This window comes from Xiphophorus maculatus, chromosome 23 (genome assembly GCF_002775205.1).
Source record: "Xiphophorus maculatus strain JP 163 A chromosome 23, X_maculatus-5.0-male, whole genome shotgun sequence".
Classification (NCBI taxonomy): domain Eukaryota; kingdom Metazoa; phylum Chordata; class Actinopteri; order Cyprinodontiformes; family Poeciliidae; genus Xiphophorus; species Xiphophorus maculatus.
In genome coordinates this window covers 7,085,334-7,112,379 of record NC_036465.1, presented here as the reverse complement: position 1 = coordinate 7,112,379, position 27,046 = coordinate 7,085,334, and the positions used below count along the sequence as shown (strand labels likewise).

At 35.9% G+C, this 27,046-nt stretch overlaps 1 protein-coding gene across 9 annotated transcripts in view; it reads left to right on the top strand.

The window, feature by feature from the left end:
• The window catches only part of dlg3 (discs large MAGUK scaffold protein 3), a 119,041-nt gene that overhangs the window by 24,054 nt on the left and 67,941 nt on the right, over positions 1-27,046 (top strand). The gene's annotated exons all lie outside the window — the stretch shown is intronic.

Sequence of the window (27,046 nt, the reverse complement as noted above, 5' to 3'; positions counted from 1 at the left end):
CCAGTGTCGTTTTCATTAGGCAGGCCTTGTGATTAAAACAACCTCAGCATAATGAGATTGTTTTGTAACAAAAGAAATCAGCCTGTTTCTAAATGTTGCGTCTTACATGTTGCACAGAATGAATAAAACTAGCTTTTTCTTCCCCCCAGTGGGCTCCATTTTGTTTCCATTAGTGTCATTTATTTACACGTGTGTATATAAATGACGGTTAAGAAAAGGTCAGGACCGCTTCAGAAGCTCAGCCTTTAATTAATCAAGGTGCACGTATGTGAGCATGAGAGTGATCTTTGGGTGGGGGGAAGGGCAGCTTGGCGAACATGAGATGCAAGAAATGGCTCTTACTGTGCATGAGTATGTGTTTATGCAGTCTTGCATTCGCGGCAACTGAAGCCATCTGCATTGTTTGCATTGCATTGATGTCGTCTACATCCAATTGTGATTTGAGAATGAAAAATTGGAATATGGAAGGCAAGAAGAAAATGGAGCCTTCATCTGAGCCGCAAGCTTGCTGCTATTAAAGCTAATGAGGAGGGATTTCAGCTTTAGGGCCATGAATGTGTTTTATTTTTTAGTTTCTGTAACATTACATTTTTGCTTCATCCAGACCAATCAGGCATTTTGAAAGCTTGCAACAAATGTGATTATGTAAGCAGTTATTGCTTATATAGAGATTTTAATGTCAATTAGTGGACTGCATCACTTATATCTAAGAAATTCATTCAGTACTAAAGTTGCACAGCATAAATTGTCTACAACTCGATAAAATATCTTTAAGCTGCACTGTTATTCATTCAGGGGTCTTGAGTTGGTCGAAAATGCACCACTAAGAAAAACGCCTCTGAACAGGATCTTTGCATCTTTCTAGGATGTGAATTTTCACCCTTGTATATGAATTTAATGTGTCACATGTGCCTTGAATGCAACAGTTGCTATAGTTCATCTGTGATGTAAAGAGATTGAAATTCAGATGAGCAGTTAGGGATGAGTAGCAGGGTTAAGTGGGGTAAAAATTTAAAGGTTGAAAAGGAGAGAAATAAGCCAATAAAGGCAGGCGGCCCAAACGGGGGGGTGTGGTTATGTAAGAGGAGTCAGTTGGTGGTGCTGTCAGAGAGAGGAGCTGGAGAGACACTGACACTACGGGAAAACATCTGTCCCTCCGCCTTCTATAAAATCCATGTATATGGCCAGTTTGTGTCTCCACTCTTGTCTGCGTCCAACATGACATGGCCAGAAACATACATCTACAATCTGTCAATGTTGCTCATCCTTGTGGGAAAACGTAAATCTGGCTCTTCCTTTCTCTATGTATCCGTAGCTGGAGAACAGGACATTTATCAATCAATTATTTTACTAAAGTAGTCATTAACTGGCGGATTAAACACCTCAATATTTCTGTTTGAGCTATTGATATATAATTCACAACATATGTCAGTAAAAAAGCCAAGTAATTAACACATGCAAGCAAATAAAAATAAAATAAACTATATTAATGAAATGATGCAGGAAATAATTATTAAACACACAAAGAAAATGAGCTGCAAAAGAAATTAGCTGAAATACCTTAATTGTTTCTCATTACCTTTGCAACCTTACTGTTGCAAAAGATATTGTTGGCAGTATTGGTTAAAGATGTATTTCTAAACTATTATTAGTATTTCCAGTGATTCAAGTTAAAAGAACGTAATTTCACCATAAATCTATCACAGTTGTTCCTTACAAGATTTCTGAAAGAGGAATAAAACAATTAAAAGAATTGTCATCCATAACCCAGAGACCACATCATTGGATACACCTGAAATGCAGAGGTAGTTTTACAGTAAACAACAGCCTCGTTAGCCTATTTAAATGTTCTGCTACAAACTTTAAGCAAGATCTAACAAGCTTTTCCTTCAGCAATGGACATTCATGAACCTAAGTTATTTTTTGTTCAGCAGCACAAGACTTCACTTCTGAAGAAAAAGCTTGTTAGATCTTGCTTAAAGTTTGTGGCAGAACATTTAAATAGGCTAATAAAATAGTGAGGTTAGATGAGACCAAAATGTAAACGCACCATGTTTTTGCAGTAGGAGTATAAGTGCAAGTCATTCCAAAAACACCCAACCAGCAAGTAGGTTTGCAGGTAGGAACATCATGGCGTGGTGCTGGTTGTCAGTCTTTAATCGAGGGCTGAATGTAGTCTTGACACAAGCATGAAACTGAAACAAAGATGGATTTTTATTAAGACATCGAGTCCACACAGCCAAAGAAATGAATTAGTTTCAGAGCTCAAAATAAAGATGATAGACTTTTCCATTCAGTAACCTTGACTTCAATCCTTCTGAAAATCTGTTGGAAGACTCAAAGCTCACACTGTGGCAATGTATTGCACTCATTTCTCCATAATTACGACAAAAGGCATCTTGAAGTTGTCATAAAAAGGCTTTTCAACAGAATTTTTATTCTCTCTGTCATTCCAATCCATTTCACATCACATAATTTATAAATTCATTTGTTACGTTGTGTGCATATTTAACCTGAGTTCCTGCCAACATCTGTTGTAAGTTTCATGTTGCTAGGCCTACCAGAATTATACAGTAAGTTGATGTTGATGATACTAATATCCCTCCCTGGTAACTACCCATGTTTTTGGAATCTAGCATGATGAAAGGCTGAAACCATCCTCATTCATTCAGAGACAAATGTAAAGCATCACTACCATGCCTAAATAAATCTAAAGCCGTAAACATTTCATGTACATGTGAGGAAATCATTACACACCCTAGCACATGATGATGCTTTATTAATTTTCCCCCCATGTCGTCTATTTACTAAATGATTGTACCGCTTTTGTTAGGAGCTTGCTAGGTTAATTACGGCTGATTTCAGCTGGGATTGTCAGAACATTCTTTTAAAACAAGAGCTTTTGAATTTAAATCTGAGGAAAGTGGAGACCTCAGTCTACTGGGATCATCCGTTAGAAAGCTCCCTCTTTCTCCCGCCGGGCTCCAATCTGTCTTTGTCTGTTCTCCAACTCTGTGGCTATGATTAGCTTTAAATATTAATTGGAGTTTACCTTATTTATTAGCATCAAGATTCAGTTAAAAAGTGCTCTGCCAGAAGTACTGTTCATAACAGACTGTGTAGTAGTGTATTAAATGAATGCACAGACACAGTGGGTGTTCCTTGCTTAACACTCCCATAGGTGATTACTACATGAAAGCCTTCAGGCCTTGATCAGAATGTGTGTGTGTGTGTGCATGTGTGTGTCTTCTTGCATTTTTACAGTCAGATTGATTTATTGGTGTCATTGGTCTATACATCTGTCTGATGAGATTTTGCTGGGTTAGATTTGATTTGCCTTTCCTGTAGCGGCGATCCAGAGAGTATTAACGGATGGGATTTACAAGTGCAACACGTCCAAATGTCTTGAGCTGGATCACACACTGCGATCTTAAAAGGATCCGTCCTAAACCAGGGATATTCTCATCAGTTCAGAGATAAAGAGATTTATCTGAGAACGTCTCAGAAAGGCAGATTTTTTTCTAAATATAAGACTTAGACCATGAACAGTGTGATTGGTAACTTCATTTCTTTCATTTCTACCCAGTTTTTTCTGGCCTTCTAGTCATGAGTGGTCATTATTTATATTTGGAGCAGAGGTGACTTTACATAACACATAAAAAGTACTCTGTTAAAACTTATATTTATGTTTTAACATGTAACATTTTAACAGCTAACATTTTAAGCAATCCTATATTAAGAGTCATTAAGGTCCACGTGTATTCTCCAGAGCAAGGAATAAATGAAACTCAGTTTATCAAAAATCTGAATGTTTTTAAACTATTAAAATATTAATAAATAGCTGTCCCTCCAGGAATGTGATTGTTTTTGTCCCTTTTTGTAATCAAAATCACAGATTTTGTGGCGCTAATTCAGAAATATTCCTAAGGAATTATTATGATATTACACATCCATCAAATATTGCGCTAATGTTTGATGTTAAGTTTGACTTTTTGTTATTCGCCGTATTGATCACAGCCTATAATTGGACATGAAGTAAAGCTGAGGCAGCAGACCTGGTGTTTTTGACCAATTTTGAGGAAAAATGGCAGTAAAATCAGAAATTAAATCTGTTGATTTTGTGTGAATTTTGCAGATTTGGGTGTTATGGGTGTAATTTGGAGTCAAGAGGGCTGTATAAATGCTACGGCGGGCCAGATTCGATCCCTGAGTCTTGAGTTTGACACGTGCTCTAGAGAATATACATTATCGAAAAGTTAATTTATTTCACTAAGCGAACCACATTATGTAGATGAATTATAAACAGACAGATGTTTTCTTTTCTGGTAATTGGGATTTTCGGCCAATGAAAACATGACATTTAAGATGAGAATATTACATCAGACCAATAAAAAACATTTTAATACAGAAATGTTATCCTACTAAAGAGTAATAAACATTTTTTATACTTGCTTAAGGGTTATTTTCAAAAATGTGCTTTAATCTGACAAGCGATCCTCATCGGAACCCATATTTTGGTGTTCGCTGAGGTTGATTTAGTTTTTGCTTAGTTGTTCAATAAAAACAACAGGTACTGCATTCATATGCAAAGGTCTTCATAAACTGATTAGGACTCCACTGCTGAAGAAAATGTTTTCAGATAAAATGAATCAGTATGACTATAGAGATATCTCAGGATAAGCTAAGCTATATGGAACAATCAGCTCTCTCCTGTATGATGGAACCTGATTATTAAGCACTTTATATGTGAGAAGGGGAATTTTAAGTTAAACGACCTTTCATGCATATAATATATAATTTTTGCAATGTTTTGCATCTGTTATCGCTTTCAAAATTAGATTTTTAAATTTGAGTCTCTTGCAATAAGACTGACTTGTAATTCTGTGCATTATTATTTTTTTTTTTTTTTTAATTTTAACTTTATTGATTCTCAAGAAAGTATCACTTACCGAAACTTAGGTCTCTACATCACAGGATTACCATTAACATTTGTAATAAGGTAGACATGTAGACCATTGTATAATAACAGACAAAACATAAATGTAACTTCACTTCCTTGAGAAAGATTATATAGCAAGAAATAAAGAGTGTGGAAGAAGAAACCCAAAAGAGAGAAAAGAATCAAGTCAGAAATGTAAAGAGCAAATCTGAAAAAAAAAAAAAAAAAAAGAAAGACATAATATAAAATAATTATGAAGTATGGTTGTCATAGGAGAGTGGGTTGTCAAGGGGATTTAATTTAGTTTGGTCTCTAAAAAGTGAAATCAGATCTTTTAAGTTTTACATAGTCTACCCAAATCTGCCACCGTTGACAGAATTGTTCAGTCCTGTGATTGAGAGAGGCTGTTATTTTTTCCATTTTATATATGTTAAATGTTATGTCAATCCAGTCGTCTAACATTGGTTTGTCTTGTGATAGCCATTTTCTTGTAATGTTTTTCTTACTTGCTATTAATAAAATAGTCATTAAATATTTATTTCTTTTTGAAGCTTCTTGAGGAATTATGCCAAAATACATAAGCTTGATCTCAAAAGGAATGTTCTGCTTGAAAATGTCTTGTAAGGCACTATTTATCTCTTTCCAGTAATCTTTTATGATTGGGCAGTCCCAGAAGACATGATAATGGTTTGCGTTTTGATTTCTACATTTTCTCCAACATGCAGGAGGATTTCCATCATAGTGGTGTTTCTGAGCAGGTGTGGTAAAGAATCTTATCAGATTTTTCCATCCAAATTCTTGCCATTGTAGAGATTTATTATATGTCCATTGGTGTCTCCACATTATTGTCCATTCCTCCTCCGTTATTGTTAAATTGCCCTCTTTTTCCCATCTTGCTTTGATATGTAGGGTTGAATTGTTTTTGAGATCTATTAGGTTTTTATAGATAAGTGAAATTATTTTCCCTTTAATTTTTGATTTATAGGCATTTATAAATATTTCCATTAGGTTTATATTCTTGTCAGTAATTGGCCTAATTTTTGAGTTAACAAAATTTCTTATTTGTAAATATCGATAAAAGTCCTGTTTGTTCAATGAATATTTTCCCTTGAGTGTTTCAAAATCACTTAAGATATTGTTGTTCATTATTGTGCACAGAGCAGTGATTCCCTTGGATGTCCAGTCCTTAAACCTGGTGTCCAGTTTGTTTGGTGGGAAGTCTGAGTCATATGCAATCCATTTTATTATTGCCAGGTCGTTCTCTAGTGCATTTTTTTTAACGATAGTTTTCCACACTCTAAGGGTTGTTTTCATCCACTGGTTATCTATATTATTTATAAAACTTTGTAAATTTGCATCAGCCAGAATTGCCTGTACAGGAATGGGTGTCGCCTTTGTTTCAATTGTTTTCCATTGAGCATTATATGTTGGGTCGCACCAGTATATCAGTGTTCTTGCTTGTGCTGCTAAATAATAATCTTTGAGGGAAGGTAACCCCCAACCTCCCATTTTCTTTTCCAGTTGTAAGACCTTATATCCAATTCTAGGTCTTTTACCTTGCCAAATGTATCTTGATATTAGTTTGTCCCATTCATTAAAATTTTTTTGATTTATTTCAATTGGTAAAGTTTGGAATAAATATAACAGTCTTGGTAATATGTTCATCTTAATTGAATCAATTCTTGAGCTAAAACTTAGAAAAGGAGTGAGATTCCATTTTGTGATATCCTCTTTAATTCTTTTTTGCGTGGGAACATAATTATATTCAAATAGTTTTTCGAGGTCCTTTGGTATAGTGATGCCTAGATATTTAAGATGGTCAGTGTGCCAAACTAAGGGGTACCTGTTTTGGATTTCCTGCGGTGGAGTATAGTTATAAGCCAGCATCTGAGTTTTGTTAATATTAATTTTGTACCCTGATAATTGACCGAATTGTTTAAATAATTTCAGCAAAACTGGGAGAGAGTAATTCTGTGCATTATTAATCTGATTCCTCGTACATATGAAATAAAAAGAAGAAAAGGTGCTATTGTTTAAGGATTTAAGTTGATACAGGCAGAATTTGAGCTCTGTTTCTCCAATACAGTGATTAATATATATACAAGTTGCCTGCAAATTGTGTACAACATCCAGATGACTGAAAAACAAATCATGTCAATTTAGTTGCAGAAAAAAATATTTATACAATTTTGACCTTTATTAAACACTGACATTCTGAATCAGAAACAGTCATAGGATGCAGTTTAAAGTTAATGTTGTAAATTAAAGGGAAATAATTCGATTAAAGAGAGACGGATCTTCAAGATAATGTAATAGAAATTTCTTGTAAACTGGCCAGATGACCCTAACTATTGAAACACGGGTGGGCTGCTTTCTGTAAGAAGCTGCTTTGTTTGTTACGTGTTTATCATGTCAGAAGAAGGTTATTGGATTTCTGTGTTTAATGGTAATGTAAGCCATTTCCCTCCTTCTTTAAAGTTAAACTCAAACTCTTTACTGGACTGAGTAGTTACATAAGATGAGTACATTTTAAAAACTAACTGTTAATAACATAATACAAGCCCACTTTTATTGATTTGTGCTATGTTTATTGGAGACTTTATTGTAGATATACTGTAAAATTCTGAGGCTTTAAATTTAAAATACTTTTTCTTTGTTTGTTGGTGGTGAGTAGTTAATACTCAGGTCAGTTATCATTTTTATTTACCTTGTTTTCATGGTAGATGTGTTGTTTAAGGTTGTTAAAGTCTAATATTAAAAGCTGATGCTTGTGTTGTAAATATTTAATTAATTTTTATATGATTTTTGGGATGTTTGGGAGTAAACAGAATATTAAAGATTATAATCTTGGGCTGTGTATTAAATAACTAATTCAATTAATAACTCAGATTTCAAACATTTCATAAAAAGTTGATTGATTTAATTTTTGTCAGACTCCAAAAAAACTGCAATAACAAGACGAAAGGAAGCCTCGTGGTTCTCACAAGATCTTATAATTAGTTAAATAGGACATAATCCAATGAGTTATTAATAATTTAATAAATGCAGAAGCAGTCTATGAAAAATTTAATACACCTACAATTCAGTGGGTTGTACTATCACTTTTAGTAACAGTAACTTATCATCTTCTGCTTTGTCCTATCACTTCATGGTTGGAATAAAATCTGAAGTTTTAGCGGGCCAATTGCTGCATTTGTTTTCTTCTTATACTGACAAAATGTCATAGATTTGATTCTCTGCTTTGAATCGTCTTCAATATGCTTGACTTAGTTTAAAACAACTCTTGTTGTCACATATTTGAAGTTAAAGTCAACTCAAAGACCGTAAAGTGTCTGTGTGTGCAAACAAGTTCCAGTTATCATCTCCTCAACACCATACATGCTAATTTGTATGAAGGATTTGTTCAGATTTACTCTAAGCTGTTCATTTTTTATTATTATCAATATTATTTAAATAGAATAGAATAGAATAGAATTACTTTATTCATCCCAGCAGGGAAATTATTTCACAATTACAGCAGCATAGAGACAAGATACACAACAACCACCACTGAGTAGCAATTGTAGACAAAATAAAAATAAAATATAACATGCTGTCAATATAAAAAGCAGCTTAGAGCAGTCCTTGCAAAGATTCAAAAATGCAGATACAGTATGTATATGTAAATATATGTACAGCAAGTGTGCCACAGTGCAGTTGTGCGAAATTGGACTGATTAGTGCAGAACAATGATTTAGCTTTTATTGTACAGTGAGATGGCATGTGGCAGGAAGGATTTCCTGTATCTGTCCCTACGACAGCGGAGCTGGAGCAGCCTATGTGAGAAGGTGCTCCGCTGTCTGTCCACTATGTGGTGGAGAGGTGCTGTTTATTGTCCATAATAGACAGAACCTTCTTCAGTGTCCTCCTCTCCACCACAGTTTCCAGGGACTCCAGCTTTAGTCCCATTACAGAGCCAGCTTTCCTCAAGTGTAAACATGTTTGAACAAACATAGCAGATTCATATATGTCAGTATTATACAAAACATGAAGCCTAGACACAAATCAAATACCCTTGATCTGTAGAAAGAAAAGGGAATAAATTGAAGTTTGTGGGTTAAATTTTGTGTATATGCACACTGTGTAGTTTTATATATCAGTGCTAACAAAGGTCCACTAACAGGCAAACAGTTTATGCATTTAATACAAATAAATAAATGTATTGATACTTAACAGTAAGTTGATAATACATTTTAAGTAATTTTCTGTTGTTGAAGGAAGAAAAATATACTATTTAGTGGCCAGGCTAAGTTAAAGAGAAGTTTGTGAGAAAAGGCAAATCAAATATTTACATCATTGTGCTGCAAAAACCTTTGACAAGCCAGTTTGTGGAAGCTGGAGATCTTGATTCATAACAAAGATATAAAATGTTGACCTGGAGACTGAACTGTGTTGAATCCCACCTCCTACATTTAACTTAAAAGCCTCCACTCAGTGGCTTTGTTACCTTGTTGACACATTCAGAGTGAATTTGTACATTTTGTTTCAACATGGAAGTCATGTCTGGAAAACTCTGGATTCAGAGGAAATGTCTCAACACCATCGCCTGTTTCTGCTCATTATGTGGTTCATGTTAGCTGATGATTTACGGTTTACATAGGATTTTATTCGAGTTTTGCAGGTGAATTAGTATGAGGCTGATGACACTGAGTGTGTGTGTATCCCGCTGGAAGTCGAGGCTGCCATGTCCCTGTGATCCATATGGTCATTATCAGAGGACTGGCCAGCGCTCAACCCCATATCATTTCGCTTGCTCCCCACTCTGGCTCCCACTGCCAGTCAGGACAGAATAATAGGGAAGTAGAGGAGGGGAGGGGAGGATGCTGTTTGTTTGTTTGCCTGCCTGCTTTGTTTTATTTAGAGGTTTTTGCTGATCACAGTAGAATCTGGCCTAGAAATGTGACAGCGTTCTGCAGGGCAGACTGGATTCCTGAATCAGCGGGAGACTTCCTGTTGGGGCTAAAAGAGAGGGCACACCAGGATCTTTCACGCTTCGCTCTTTAAATGTTAATTAAAAGAAGCGCAGGTCGCTTTAACATAATAACATAAACTGATGTTTATGTTATTTTCTACAACCTCTGTTTGCAAGAATGCGCCGACTTCCTTTGCAAACTGTAGCAGCTCCATCACCCACATGTTACCATGGAATATGTGTATATCCAATCAATATCAGTGAATAGCTAGTCCCGGAGCCTTCTGACTCCTCTTCATTTTCGTGGGGGTGTGTGGGTGCTTTCAACAGTGCTTGTGCAGTTATTGCTTTTATTTCACTGCCATATCAGCTGTTATTTTGGTAACACTTAGAAAGAGGCACATAAATTTCAAACGGAATTCAAGTGTCGAATATTAAAAAGAAAGAACTAAAACATATCGCAGATTATATCTGGAAAGTTGCTACTTATCTTTATTTAAGTTTAATTAAACCTTTGTTCTGTTTAAGAAATGAAAGAAATAAAATGAATGCATGTTGAGCCTCTCTAGGCACTGAAGTGGGCCATTATTTAAAAGCTGTTTTCTCGTATGTGTATTGTTTAAATTCAGAAAAAATGCCTCCAAAATCGAAACTGGCTGAGCAACTTATGAATTTCTTATTCTTCAGCAGCATACAGCCTATTCAAGTAACTAAAATATTTATAGTTATTAGTCGTCAACCTTGAAAGACTAGTGTAGCTGTTAAATTATTTAGGAGTTTTTTATATTGGGCTAAAATTCTCAATAACTATATTCTTCTACTAAATCGGACATCATGCATCACTCACTATATTTTACCAGAAATATTTACCAATATTAATTGTATTATTGTAGATATTCTACACTGTAAAAACTGAAAATTATATCAAGTATTTTTGGTCTAGTTTTTATTGCAAATCTCTTAGTACACTTCAAATAAAACAAACTAACTTAAAAGTAACTTTTTAGCAAGATTTAGCTGCTTGTTTTAAGTAAATACTTTCTTAATATCGACAAAAACGTTCTAGTTCCATTGGCAGATTATTTCACTTATAGCACGACATTTTTCCTGTAAGTTAATTTACCTGCCAATGGAAGAAGCACTTTTTCATCAAAATTAAGGAATTATTTACTTAAACAAGTGGCTAAATCTTGCCGAAAAGTTACTTTTGAGTTAATTTGTCTTATTTCAAGTTTACTAAGACATCTACACTAGAGACTTACTGTCTGTCTGTCTGGCTATCTAGCTATCTATCTATCGTTACATAATCACCCGATTTCTTCTTTTTGTGTGTCATACCCTACTATTACTAGCCAGGTCTGTCAAATGTGGTGTTATTTCCAGTTAGGCTTTTAATGTGAAACATCTTATCTGTGCCTCACAGGCCCAAATCCAAACCATTTGAAATAGGTTTTTAATTTTGCACATCTGCGGGCGATGTGTAGTTAATTTTACAGTAATTCACTTTTGTTTGATAAAATCCTAAAGATGAAATGATGGGAGCTGGTTGGTAAATGAAAGGAGTTTTACTCAATAAAACTGTCAAAGAGGATGGTTGTAAATGTGACGCTGTTATGTACAGATAGGGCTTACTTTAATTTCCAGCTGTCTGCAAGTTCAAATAATTACATTATTTAACAAGTAGCTTTTATTTTACATGCAGTAGCTACTAAGTTCTTGATTCTTTCTAAAAGCCTTTTCTCTTTTTAAGAGATTAGTAAAATATTTAATTTGTTTTCATTTATTTTGTCATACCCTAAACTTGAATTGATTTTAAATATTCCCATTGGCTCTAAGAATGTAAAATATTTAGCTTTGCTAAGAACTGCCACTGTTACAAATACTACTAAATGAAGGAAATTAAGCTAAAGAATTCAGTGTCTTTAATATGTCATTTTTTACATTTTAAAAACAAACAAAACTTGCACAAGTTAGACTACAGAGACGTTTTGAGCCTCTTACTGACAATAATGTGTACAGAGGTGTTTTGACTTTTACTAAATCATAGGGTTTGAGGTCAGTTGAGGACAAACAAACCACCAATAAAGTATCCTGAGTTATAGGTTTCCTTGTAGTGCGAAATGAAAATGCCCAGATGCAGCCACTTCGTGGCTACTTAAAGGTAAATAAGGATGTTTTCACACCCAATAGTCAGGTAGACTTGGTTTGATTGGGGACAAAAATGGCAACATTTGTTACATTTTCAGCTGGTGCTGTTCATTTTCACACTGAAACAAACAAACCAAACTAATTAAGAATTAAGTTCTCATCAAGATCCACTGAAGGAAATTACATAAAAACCTCTGAGCAAGACACTGAGCGCAAATTCCTTCTTCACCAAATGTAAATAAAAATGGAGTGGCATTATATTTTAGCAGTTGTAGGATTTCTTTTTAGTCTTTGGGAACTTTACCAAACAAAATCTCTTCAACAATCGGCTCAGAATCCCCTGCGATTTTGGTGCAGTCTCTGGTCCGCTTGGCGTTCACATATGCATTGGAACCAAGATAGAGGTTTGTAGGCGGACCAGAGTTTGAGTGTGCATTCACACTTCCCCAAACGAACTGGACTGTTTAGAAAAATGAACTAGACCAGTGTTTCTCAATTCCGGTCCTCAGGCCTCCCTCACCTGCATGTTTAGCTGTTTACCTTCTGCCAACCACCTGGATTGAATCTGTGGGTGATTAACAGACTTCTGCTGTACTTGATGGCTGCAGAAGAGTTCGTGCAATCATTTGGATCAGCTGTTCTGGAACAGAGGCACATCTAAAACATGCAGACCAGGGGGGCCTGAGGACTGAAATGGAGAAGCACTGGATTAAAGTGAACTAAACATGGTTGGTGTGAATGCTCCCTAAGGGCAATGGATAAGATCGGTTTCACATGTACGTATTGGTCGATCGCTGATCACCGAAACTTAAGGAAATCAGGACCGATTGATTAATCCTTACTAAACCTCTACATCTACGTCACCTGATGTTGCTAGATGGAGATCAACTTGTGCTTCCTACAGCTGTTTGTTTTTGTGTGTGCATGCAGTATAAATAGTTTCCACGGTTTTCATTCAGTTTTGAGCTGAAAGAATTTAAAAGCTGCTCTTCACAAATTGCCTGATGATGAGCTTGAGCATTTCCTCATGTAGCTCATCTTTCAGGCTGCTATTCCTCATTCTATCATCCATTTTCTTTGTGTGTGTTGAAGACATTTGGCAAAGCAGTGCGTTTCTTACCATGTGTAGCTGCTCTGAGTGCCATCTCTGTCTAATGCATTATCCAAGCAACCCTTCAGCCATTTGGTCTGGCCTCTTATTTCAGTGTGTGGGGGTGTGGATGGTGTTTTGAAGCATTCTGCATTTCTGTTGCTCCCGTCTTTCTCTTTCTCCACTTTTTCTTCAGACATTATACAAATCAGAGGTTTACTTTTTTTTCTCTCTTGAGCATCGTTTTCCAAATGATGCTTCAGTTCTCATGCAGTTTGCCTTCATTCCAGTGAGGTATTATACATGTATATGGTGGGAAACCAGCATAAATATGCAAGTTAGAACTAGAGAAAATCAGTTGGTGTTTTGAAAAAGCAGAGCTGTGTGTTTCAAACACAGTTGAGAAGAAATACCATCTGCTAATACCTGATTTAGTTTTTAAAAAATGAGTAAAACGACTTGCTGCATTGCTGTGTTTACATTATCCTTCAAATACAAAAATAAATATACACTGTCCTAATGGAACAGTTTCTACCTACGTCGATATATTCCTTTTTGCTTTGTGAAATCAGTACAAAGAATGAAATAGCAGGAGCAAAACACAGTGCTTCATGCACTTTTGGCTCACATGACTTCCTGCTCCCCCTCTGATTAGACAGCTAATGTTATCCAGAGCTATGTCTGCCTAATGTTCGCAGAGCAATCCATCTTTAAACATGTCCCTCCTTCTATTACTGGTCATTTCTCTTAGTAAAATAATGACCTGACTGCCCACAGAGTAGAGAAAAACAGAACACGCACATCTCAAGTTTCCGAGACAGAAAGATAAAGAAGGGTCGTGTATCATGGAGATAAACACTACAAGCAGTCCCAACTTAATATCACAGATTTTATTGCACTTTTGGTATAAAGTCTCTACTCTGCACTTGTTTTCAGGGATTTTATTACTTTGCAGTGTGTGTCTTTACATTTTTGCTATGTGTGCTACATTTTTTCAGAATGTAGCACATCTTTTTGCAGCTCAGATGAAAAGCAAACTTTTACTTTATTACCTTACTTTGTTATGTTATAATGAGCAGAACTACAGGGGAATAAAAAATAATTTCATTGCATATTCCACATGCATTTAAAAAGGATCTAGTATTTTATTTAAAAATAATATGCCTATATTGTTGTTTGTACATATAGCCAACATAAACTGAGTTCTTTAATAATGTATTTTTGCTGTGGTCCATTTTAAGTGTGGGATTTGATTGTAGAAACTCATTTGAGTATGCATTTGAATGATGAGCATTCAACGAACAGACCCAGTGTTACATTAAAAATTCAAGGCTAAATTCTAATAAAAAGTTCTTAGAATAGTTTAAGTATACAAATACTTGCCCAAATACTTGAAAATAAGACTAAATGCTTGCTTCAAAGTAATTACAGAATACCAAGAGCATGGATGGTAGTTAGGATGACACATATCATAGTGATATGTGTCATATCACTATGATCCAAATATCATAGCTATATGTGTCACTATGACATATATATCCTGTTATGAAAAGGGACGTAAAAAATAAAAATGGTTACAGATGATACACTAAGAAAGCTAATCTTTATGGAAAATTCCAAAATGATAAAACCTGTGCCATAAAACCTGCAATCATCAGAGATCACAGAAATTACAAATTAACTTCTGAATCATTTAAATGCTCATGCCTTTAAAGGGATTAACATAGATTTCCTGTCAGTATGGAGCTAATGTGTGGTATGGGTGGGCCCAAGACAAAAGCAGATTCATGTAATGATTAAACATTTCAAAACCACTTTAGCAGCTCATCCAAATGCTACATTATGAACCTTTAAACCTCTAAGATGTTTGTAGATGGTTATTAAAGAAAATCTCCAGGCTATTAACACTGATGTTGGTTCACAAACTGTAATAGTGATGTTGCATTGACAAACCAGACATTTACTGTAGATACACTGTAAGAAAGACACAATCTTTATTTTTCCTCACCTTTTCTGTTTTATGTCAGCTAACATAACCAAAGGTATTCTATTTGCAAAGTTCTTCAAATTCTGATTTTTACAGATATTTTCTTAATATTTGAGCTTTATCTTTTAGACTGTATTCTAAAGCTTCTTAAAAGTTTGCTGAAATGTTTAAGCAGACTTCATTACTCCTGATTGAACAGAAGTAAATGATTCAGGTTTACATGTTGCCTTGTTCACACATTATTTTGTAGAGTGTACCAGTCACTCCTGCAGTAAAATTCCTACACATCATGATGCTTCCACCTCCTTACTTCACAGTTGGGTGCTGAGCTCACGTTTCAAGCTTGAAGCGTTCCTTTAAATGTTTGATTGTGGTAACGGCCGAAGACTTTAACTAAATATATTTCCATCTTTGTTTTTGGTCCATTTGCAAATTCTATCTTGGGCTTTTTAGGTTTCCTTTTGAGAAATGGCGTCTTCTAGAAAACTACTTGAAACTCTACCGACATTTCAGCCAATGTCGGTAGAGGAATTGTTTGTCTGTGGATAAAGAGATTTTTGACTATAGAGTTCAAATTAAAACCTTGATATTTTTTCTCTTCTTTAACTCTGATATAAACATTTAAATGAACCAACTTCTTACATCTAAACATTAAGATCTTTAGTTTACTTTTAAGAAGAAGAAAACTTGAAACTAAGCAATTTCTTAAAAGAAATATTTCTTACATCTAGGCATGAAATCTTAAAATATTTTAAACATTATGCAGGACTCTTTCCTATTATCAAAAACCACAGTCTGAAAGGTTTGCCCTTACTATTTCTCCTGCCTTAAGCTCATGTCACACAAGTTGAGACATGCAAGGAGAGAACAAAGAAAATGCTTTGTTGTGCCTTGCATAGCAGTGAGGTTTATGTCTGAAGACATAGGTATTAAATACAAACTAATTTCTGCCTCAGAAGAGGGATTTACTTTCTTCATAACACATTGCAGCTGCAGCGCACCCTTCTTCAGCACATTGCCCTTCAAGCTTTAACAGGGTTAGCTGGGTTAGGCTTTAATGGTTGCTTTTAACATCATTTGTTTCAACTTCGATATGCACATTAAAAAAAGCCAAGACACTCTGATTAAAGAAAGAAAAGAGGGTCATACATCTGAAACTGTAAAGAAAAGAGATAGTAGATTTATCTGTGATATTTAAACAACGGTGAAATTGTAGTGAAGAAACGTGTCTCGACAAATATGTATACAGTTAAAAAGGATTTCTATACATTACTTAAAAATTCACAATTCACTTTTTTTCTCACTTTCTGGATTTAAATCAGGAAGAAAATTTTTTTGTTTTCAGTCAGACTTGTATACAACTCCTTAGGATTTGCCATTTAAGCTTCCATTTGAGTCAAACATTTTCATATTTTCTGTAATTTTGTCCCATTCTTCCTGACAGAACTGGTTTACTTACACACTTTTTCAACTCTAACCACAAATTTTCTTTGGGATTGAGGTCAAGGTTCATAACTTTAATTTTGTTGTCATTAACCCTTTTTTTTATTAATTTGCAGGCGTGATTTGGCATATTTGTCCACAAGCATCTATTTTGCAAAGTGAACTAGTCCCTCCTGCAGTACAAAATCCCCATAATATGATACTTCCACTTCCTTACTTCAGTGGAGGAAGCTAAATGGGGTTGGAAAACTTTCAAGCTATCCTGTTTGTCACTATCATGAAGATCTGTGAGTGGATTTTCAAACTGTAATTTCATTTCAAGCATTGTCTTCTTCAATTCTTTTCAGCTCGTCATTAAAGAAAAAAAATTCTAAATTTTTTTACATTATCTGTTAAATCTTTTACTGCTCATGCTGAAAATTCAGCACATTAAGACAAAATTTATTCTTCAGTAAATTCATTTCATTTTGTTCAGTCTGAACAGATTAAAACCTTATATTGGTATCCTTCAGATATATCAGACAACAACATTTTGCTATTGTGATTAACATGTACAATGCAAAGTCCAGGATAAATTAAGGATGTATAAATACATCACGCAGGAAGCCATATGTCATGAAAATATCAGTCTGTGTTTCCAGAACGTTGAGGAAAGCAGCAACGGCGAGCCCTCTGCAAGTGCCTTTTATGTCGTGTCGATCTGGGCTGTGATGATGCAAGAGAGGACGGGATGCATTAGAGTGGGATTTGCAGAGGAAAAGAGGGGAAGCAGCAGGGGGGATGAGGGGAAGAGGTGAAGAAATGAGAGGTTTGGTGCAAAGAAAGGGATGAAGCAGTGAAGAAGAGGAAAGGAAATAGAGAAAGAAGGGGGAGGAAGGGAAAGCGGAGAGGAGGCTGTGCTCAGAAACAGCCCAGTGTGTTGCCATGGTGCAGGCTCAGTCAGAGCTGCACAGTAGCTTCGCTGCTCAGCTCGCTAATTACCACAGACTGCAGTGCTGATACGCAGGCGACCAAACGCTCTCTGGTTTTCTGCAGGCGTCTTTTGATCACCATATTGATACAGCTGCACTACTCAAAGCAGAATGATGATATAAAAATATCAACTTATATGTAAAACAATTAAAATGTGCTATTGCTATGTGAATAGATTTATTCAACATTGACTCTGTTGCTCAGTGGTGTCAGCTATGCCACTTGTGTAAATAAGGAACACTTCTAGTCGAGAACATTGCTGTGCAACAAGAGCCTGCACATCATGAGCATCCGGCTTAAAAAACCGCACTACGGGCCATTGTGGCTTGATATTCACCGTTAAAATGTCCAATTATGTAATCAGCCAAATCCGAAGGCCTGCATATGTTCACTGGAACATCCGAACAGGCGGGAGCCAGGGATGGGAATAGAGAAACCGCTCGTATGACATAAAAGAGGCAAAAACAATTCATGCATGTGGAATTTAGAAAAACAGTTAAGAAAATCTGTTTGGATTTAACGCCTAAATCTCTTTATGGTCATTAAAATTGTGCATGAAGAAATAGAACTGTAAATTATTGTAGTTATATTGGTGCTTTTTTAAGCCTGTAAAGATGTAAAAATATATTAAGCCCATCAAAGAAGACACTACATCTTACAAATCTGTAATCAGAGTCAAATAAATCTGTCCTGGTTTTACCTGTGTATATATATATACTGGATTTAATTATTTTCTCATTTGTTTAAAAATACACAAAAGGTTTTATGAATCACAAATGACACACATTTTATGCTCAGTTGATGGTGCCATGTCATATGCCACACCCCTGCAGTTTTGACATCCTGTCTGTATTTTGAAAGCAGACATAATACTATGATCTGACCACACTGACTTGCATAATGCGAAAACAAAATGAAGCAAAGGGAGCCACAGCAACAGAACTGAAGATTCATGCATAACTTCATTGAATTCCCAGCTGGTGTAATAATACTTAAAAATCTCACTTTTTAAAATAGTCTTTCTTTATTTTACACATTCTCCCGGTGAATGTGTGGGTTCTCTCCAGTTCTAAAACATGATGTTAGGTTAACTGAATCTCTCTAAACTACCCTCAGGAATGAGTGTGTGTGTGTGTGATTGTTTGTGTCTCTGTGAGGGTCTGGCGATGTGTCCAGGGTGTGCCTCACCTAATGACAGCTGGAGGTAAGCAGGTATAATTGGGCTTTGATTTCAAAATGTTCAGTTATTCTCCTTCTTCTATCTTAACATCAACACAATCTGAAGTTGAGAACATTTGTGTTTGTTGCTGCGTTCATTTTGAGTCAGGATTGTCACGTTCCACTACTTTTCGTCTCCGTCCAACAGTTGGACAGTTTGTTGTGTTTTGACAGCCAGCTGGTATACAGCGTTTAATCACATAAAACGATGCTAGAAGTCTGAGCGTATTAAAGGACAGAGTGTTTTCAGATCAGTGTGTCATCTCTCCAGTTTAGTAAGACGACGACTCTGATCTTGGCTGAGCTGCTCTCTTTAGGGCCCTCTGAGTCTTTGCCCTCCACAATAGGGCTGAATCATTTGGCAACTGCTAAAGTGCTACAATCGTTTAAAACAATGCCCTGTTTTTTTTCCTTCTGTTGTTTGGCACTAAATACATAAGCATATGGATAAATGTGCTCATGTATTCTTAACTACCGGAGGGAAACTAGAAGCATGGCTCTTGTTTTGTTGCAGCGCCTGTTGTCCTACTTACTGTAATTTTTCATCACTTTCAACACCTACACTTATTGTGAGCCAAAACTCACAAGTAAGGGAAGTGAATGGAGAGATGTGAGTGTGTGGGTGTTCCTGAGTGGCGCTTATAGCGAAGCATGAAACCTCAACCAAGACGGTTCGATCTCTGCAGCTGAAAGTAGAGATAAGTGGAACCCCTGGAAGGCCAGTGGGTCAGTGTTAGCTTTGTTATTTTTCACTTTAATGTCATTAATGTGGATCTCCAAGCATTCAGATATTTTTATCTGTCTATTGTCTCTAGCTTTGGATTTGTAAACAAGTGCTATCTGAACTGCTGGTTATCTCAGCTTAAATAATGCAAAGTTACATCTAAGCAAGCAAACAGTGTTACTTTGTGAAGAAAGTCGTGTAAAAAGGCCACAACAGTTTAAGATCACCATTGAGGATATTGAAACAGAACTGCTGTTAAATATTTAAAATGAAGATAAAAGGCTTAAAATTGGAACAGTGAAGAGTTTGTTCTAGTGTGCTCTGCAAAGGAATGAGGAAAATAATGGTAAAAAATAACTGCTGGAACAGAGTTTTATCTGGAATATAAACAACATTATCAACATTATATGTATTTCATAGACCAGAGTTTTAGTTTACGGCCTGTGAAGTTAAGACTTAATAAGAAGCTAGATGATCATCAAACATAGTAGTTCATGTTGAATTTTGGGGGGTTTAAGCTTCTTACCTTGTTTCTAATCCTGTGAGTTGGCATGTTTGAAAAACACTTTTAACGTGGGTTTGGATGTGAGTCAATATGAGATTCTAAGAATATGAAAAACCTTGAATAAAAATAAATCAGTTTCACTGCATCATGGTATAAACTGAGGTACATTGATAGTATTATAAAATTGCCTTTTTGTTAGCTAGCTTGAAGTTTACAGTTGTATGTTACTTTAGTAAGAGTGAAGAGCTACACTCTTGGAAATATTCCCAAAAATCTGAAATTGTTTTCTCTTTAGAAATAAACAAACAAGAGTTATGTGCTTTAGCTCTGATTACTATGGCACTTTCACTGGCCTCTTGTTAAAAGAATTTTAATACATAGGAAAAATATTGTGGTTTTTTTTTTTTTAGCATTTTTGAAGCTGTAATGTTTAAAAAACAATTTACTTGATATTGATAAATTGCCTGTTTCTACATGGGTCTAAGTATAAGGAGATAAAGCCATTTAGTCCATGTGTCATTCATAATGTGCCAGCAGTTTGTACAGTGTCTGCATATTGCAATGACGGGTGTAAAAATGCATATTTTCCATGATGTTATACTTATTTTCTACCCATAATTTAGAATTGCCTTGCAGTCTTAAGTCATAGGTCATAATACACAAGCTATGTATAATGCAAGTGGTGATTATAAGCTAAATTAATTAGAAAATGATGCTATGCCATCATATCAGTAACTCTAACCATTTGGGATTTTGAGTTGAGTGAATCCCCATCATCAGTGCAGACCGAGCTTCTACATGGCATAGGATTAAGCTAAATTATCACGGGGTCAATGCATATGTTGGGAATATCTGCATGTTGGCTTAGTTTGAGATCATGTTAGGTATAATTTAATCTCAACAGAAAAGTGATACTTTATTTTTTTAGAGCGATGTGTTTTCATGTGGTTCAGAAACACAACAAAGATGTGCAATAGTGTGAGCGTGTCTAAATATCTCTTATTGTACAGAAGCTCAACCAAATCCTTTTTGGATTGATAGCTGTTTTAATTGTCTGAAATGTTGAAACTCAGATGGATTTACTATAAATAGGATGATGAATGCCATCTTCATCTTTTGCAAAACTTAGCTGCATCTTTCCATCTTTACACCCATAAACAGTATCAATGTGTAGTGCTGTGAAAAAGTATTTGCGCCTCATAGAGTTGCAAATACTTTAGAGGATTTAAATTCATTTTTGATACATTTAAATGATTCTGGTCATTAAACACATTTGAATATAGGACAAAGATTGGGATTATTTTATTTATTAAGAAAAAATTTTATCTAAACCAAAGTGGAGCTATTGCCCACTTTGTTAAATCATAAATTAACTGTAATCAACCACATTTTTAACCAGACCTTTAGAGTTGAGAAATCACTTAAATAGAACAACATGAAGTAGGCTAAAAGATCTTAAAAAGCAACGTGTCATACCCTATATTACGACATTTAATATCAGATTACAAAGTTATTCATACTTACTAGTTGATAAAGATTTTTAAACCCATTTGTAAGGCTGTGAGACTCCGGAGAACCACAGTGAGAGTGATTATCCACATGAGGAACGGTGGTGAGCTTTCCCAGGGTTTGCCAACTTACCAAACAAATATTCCAAGAGCACTTCGAAGAAATGAATGCTATAAAATCCTGAAGAAGAATCTTTGTTTGCCACCTTAAGCTTAAGCACACTTGAGTTATTCAGCAGAACAAAGATCCAAAGCACACCAGCAACTCTGCAATTTGGTCTGAACCAAATTCCAATTGAAAACCCTCCAATGTGGCTTAATTAAAGAAATTCAGCAAATAAGTGTGCTACTGCTTCATCCAATAATTATTGCAAATACTTCAACCAGTTGTATTCAATTTAGGGGAAGCAATCACTTTTTCAAATGGTTTTTTCCCCTTAATAATAGAAATCTTTGTTTAAAAACTGCATTTTGTTTTAGCTGAAGCTTCCTTTGTCTGATAATACTTGACAACATTTAGGTGTGAGGAAAAAAAAAACAACAATAGAAGAAATCTGCAAGGGGGCAAATACTTTCTCACACATACCAAGAATGTGATGTATTTTTTGAAGAGAAACATTTTGTACAAAAATGTGACTAATCAGTTAACGTCAGAGAGGCAACAATCTGCCTTTTCCAAAACATCAGAGAGGAGTGGGGCTTCAGTTCAGCAACTCCTTCAGCCGAGAAGCAAAGGATTTTAACTATCTGAGAGCGGAAAGCTGACATGCTGCAGTGACCTCTGCTGTAGAGGAAGAAGAGGGGGTGGAAATATGTGAAGCATACTGATGGCACACATGACAGGCTTCCCTGCAGATTGGAGATTCACCTCAGAAACAACATGACTCGAGCCTGTTGAGCCTCCTGGTGTTGGCTGTGTGACCAAGACGCTGATTCCTGATGGAAATTAGATGAAGCAGCAGGTTATTTTAATATTGCATCATGTGGGGAAAGTCAGTATTTTTCATGGGACTGGTTACAGATATATGTTAATACCTTAAAGTCCGCTGTTGCCATGAGGCGGAGCAGCGAGAAACTCTGTCACCCTCTTGTTAGCAGCATTTGAAAGCAATGACTCAGAAAAATAACACTGAGGCACCACTTGTTATGCTGATTTGTATACATGTGAAGTACGCGAAAGCAAAAAAAAAAAAAAAAATCACGCTGAACAGTGTGAGCTGAACAGTTTTTAGACTGAAATAGCGAATCTCATACAGTTTCGATAAAGTCAATTTATCAAGTTATGTTTGCTTTTAGCTTTGCCTTTTGTGTAAATGTGAGTTGAAATAAAGTCTTGAGGGATTTAAATCAGAAAATAAAGCCAACAGTAGGGCTGTTGTAAACGAATGTTTTAGTAATCGAGTAATCTATCAATTTTTCTTACGATTAATCGAGTAATCGGATAAAAAATTGATAAAATAAAATATTGGTAAATCTATCATAACACCAGTGTTACTATCGGATATTAATATCAGTCCAATTTTTCATTTTTGAGCTTCCCTACCAGTTACTTTTCTGTAGTTTAGAAAACTAACCTGTAACAATAACAGCTCACTTTTTAAGTTAACCTGAAGAAAAGTTATACAAAGATCTGAAATTATATTCAATTTAACAATAAAGAGGCAGGCTCACAAATACGCTTATAAAAAAGGTCTATACTCCAGCTTTTAGTTCATGTATTCATCTCCAGTGAGCTTAATAGATGAATTCTCACCTTGCCCCATACCTGTCGAGCTTTGGGTTTGAGAATACGGGAAATATCGAAAGATGTGGCAACACATTTTTTACTGCAGCAGCCTGATCTCACTGTGCAAAATCTAAAAAAAATATCCGGACTTAATTTTTTTTCCTTAGTAGAATAATCCAGAGTTAGAAAATAATTTTTTTATATCTAAATATACCATCCTATTTTTGCTATTAAGACATCTCTTCTCTTCTACCATTTCACAAAGTTGAAGCATGTAGAGCAGTGGAGCCCAAAGTGAGTCCTCGAGGGCCGGCATCCTGCATGTTTTAGTTCTCTCCCTGGTTTAACACAGTTGGATCCAATAATGGGTCGTTAGAAGGCCTAAGAAGAACATTGACATGCTGAAAAGGTTGTTACTACCACCAGGGAGAGAACTAAAACATGCAGGATGCCGGCCCTCGAGGACCGACTTTGGGCACCCCTGATGTAGAGTGAGATGTTTGACCAGCCATGTTGATTTGAAGATAATGCATCTTTTGGATCATTATCTTGCTGAAAACCCCCCAAAATTAGCCATTTACCAATATTCCAACAAAACCTTGGGGCTTTGAAAGCAAAACAAGCCCACAGCATCACAGCTCCTCCACTATGCTATACTCACTGAATATTTCTTGACATTTCCAAACAACCTCTTAGCACGTAGACAGTGTCTAACGGTTGCTGTTGAGACTTGGTGACCTCTCTTTGCTGCAGTTTTCTGATAGTGATCTCTGGATATTTTTTACCTCCCTGCTCACTGAGTGTGTTACCAAGATAAATATGGTTATAAATAAATAAATGTGGGTATTCACCCTTGGGGTCATTGGCTAAAAGAAATAGGTCTCGGTGTCACTTCAAATTTATACCACAGGGTAACAGAATGGCTTGAATTACTAATTAGGTGCTCATTGTAACCCTGATCAACCTAAAATGGTATAAAACCTGCAAATAAAAGGTTCAGTTAAATTAATGTGGAAGAAATTATGTTTTTGCTGTTGATTGTTCGACCAGTGATTTTGTTTTTCCAGAAAAAAACAAGATTAGATAAGCATTAGTGATCTTTGATGTGTTTGAATTAAATTTATTTGAAAAACTTTATTTGCTCCACAAAGAAAATTAGGCGTTTTTGTTACTGTTATTAAAGTATCTTCAAAAAGACGTCATGGATAGTCATGGATCTCCAGTAGCAGTCTTACAACAAATTTGAAAAGGCTTCTGACTGAAGACTGTTTCTGTATTACAGTATCATGACTGTCATGATATGCTAACAGCTTAATATGTGGGCAGCATTAACAATATTTCACAGTTGTTGCCAAGCACTGCTAATCCATCTCATTTGCTTTTGCCGTTCCTCTTTAGATCTACCCATATGATTAGAAAGTCAGGCTGAGATACGCTGGAATCAGGAATGTGATCATTCATAAAGAAACAGTCATATTATGTTTGTACTCTTCTCTAATTGTAGTTTTGTGTTGGCAAAGTGCAAATTATTTTTTGGTTTATTGAAAATCCACTAATCTTAAGAACTGTATAATTCTTTTTGACTATATCATGTGCAGACATAGCTGACAGTAAAAGTCTCATGCCTATAATATTGTTAATATTGTTAATGCGCACATTTCTTATATTCTGCAACCCTATTTGTTTTGTGTTAGAAATGCACAAATCAGAACTTGTGGCCAATTTCCAAGCTGCAATTTTTGTAGCGATTTGATCTGCCAAGTATGATTTAATGGATTCAAATTTCCAGTTAGTGTGTTGAAGCCGAATAGAAGGCATTTTGTGTGTGTTCTCTAACACTTTTAAATGTAGTATCTTCAATGACAGAAACAGGTTGAAAACTGAAAGTGATAGGACAGAAACTCTAGCTTTGTTTTGTTTAACTCTCTCTCTTGAACATATTGAAGAAAATACAGTTTTCTTTCAAATTGCTTCTTACTTTTCTAGATACAGTAATTTAAAATGCACATAAAAAATTCTGAATGTCAAAAGTATTTTACATCTCTTTGGTTTCTTATGAATACTTAAGATAACTTTTAAGATTATTTCTGGAGAAAAGCTTTCACACCGAAGAGTGTTGTCAGCATGACCTGGGAGCAGTTATGCGTAACATATTTACTAGATGTTTCAGTTATTTGCCAGCCCATCACTAGCTGCGAACAAATAAGCAAATAAACCTAATCAGCAGTTGATGTCTCTATACATCTCTACTTTTGTTTTCCCAAAACAGTTTACTAGGAACAATTTAGACCAATTGTACCAGCAAACTGTACCAAATTCTTACTTTAGGGTTGGAATGAGTTACCTAAACAAAAACATATTTTTTATTATCTTAAAGATTTTCTCAATCATCTGCCATGCATCAAATAGCACTGGACAATAAATCAATAACAATAGCTGATGCGATAGACACATGATCAATGTTAATAGATATTGCAGCTGATAGAATATTCAATAACTTCACTGAATTCCAATCCAGAACCGCACAGCATTCTGGGGGAAGTAGGCAGGAGAAAAGCTTTAGTTGCTCAAACTTTCACAGCTAACTAAGCAAGGTTGGTGGAATCAACTGACTCACCCACTGTTTGGTTACCTAGCAACTCAGTCACTAAATGGTTACCTAGCAACAACCTGTTGAGTAACTGGCACAGCGGCAGCTTAAGTTTCACCATGCTTAAAACTAAAGAACGGTATGAAAACTGTGGATAAAAGAGTAAAGGTCATGCCACCAGTTTGGCAGTATTTCACATATTTAAAACAAAAAACTATTAATTAATTATCAAACGTTTATATCGTGATACGTTTTCAGCCATTTCGTCCAGCCATACTATCAAAGTATGCACACATTAAGTGCTTTAAGTCAAATACAGATACATGTAGTCAGGTTCAGATCTGATTTGTTGTCAGCACACTTGTCGACGGTGCTTCTGGAGCAGCACTGCTATGAATATTCGTTACACTAAGTACTTTTCCCTGTGTGGCTGCACTTGTGAAGGTCAAACTAGCTGGCTCCCATTTGGAGCTGCTCAGCATGACGGAGAGGTAAGCCAGAGCATGCTTTTGTGATATTACATAAAGATGAAGAGGGAGCGCTGCTGACAGCTGTGACGGGCTATTAATTAGAGCTTCATGGATGTACGTGTTGGGAGGAGGCGGGGTGGCTTAGTCAGAATGCTCAATCACAGCCATCAAATCTGGAAACTTTAAGCTTTAACGCTGCTGTTTTATGGGTGAACTAATTAATTTTCTCATCCAGATAAACGCTGGTGTTTTAGCCAGAGAAAAGTAACAGTTTACCTTTGTCGGCGTTGGATTTTCTTTATTACGTCTCGTTATGCCGTCTTTGTCGGTGACATTGAGTTTGTGCGCTTAGAACATCTCTTGCTGTCATTTGTTTCCTGCTCTCAAATCCGTCCATCTGTCACGCCTCTGCTCACCTCACTACTTGCCTTCCCTCCAGGCGCAGGCTTGGGGTGGGTGGGGGCTTCAGCATGAATGAGATGTTGGGTGCATGGTAATTTAGTTGTTATTGATTGGACTGCAGCGTGGCCTATGATCGGCCAATGGGAGCTGGAAGATCGGAGCAGCAGCACTGACTGCGTCTCTCATCCCACATTCTGCTGGAAAACATAATTCAGCGCCTTTTTAGATACAAATGCCTTACTGTGCTGTAGGAGTTGTTGCTAACTAACATCCAGGAACAATTTCCATTATGCACTGCCTATCACTTCATCGGCTGAGTTCAGCTTTCCGTCGTATTTTACAGCAAAGTTGCCACTGGAGGCCTCGGTAGGAA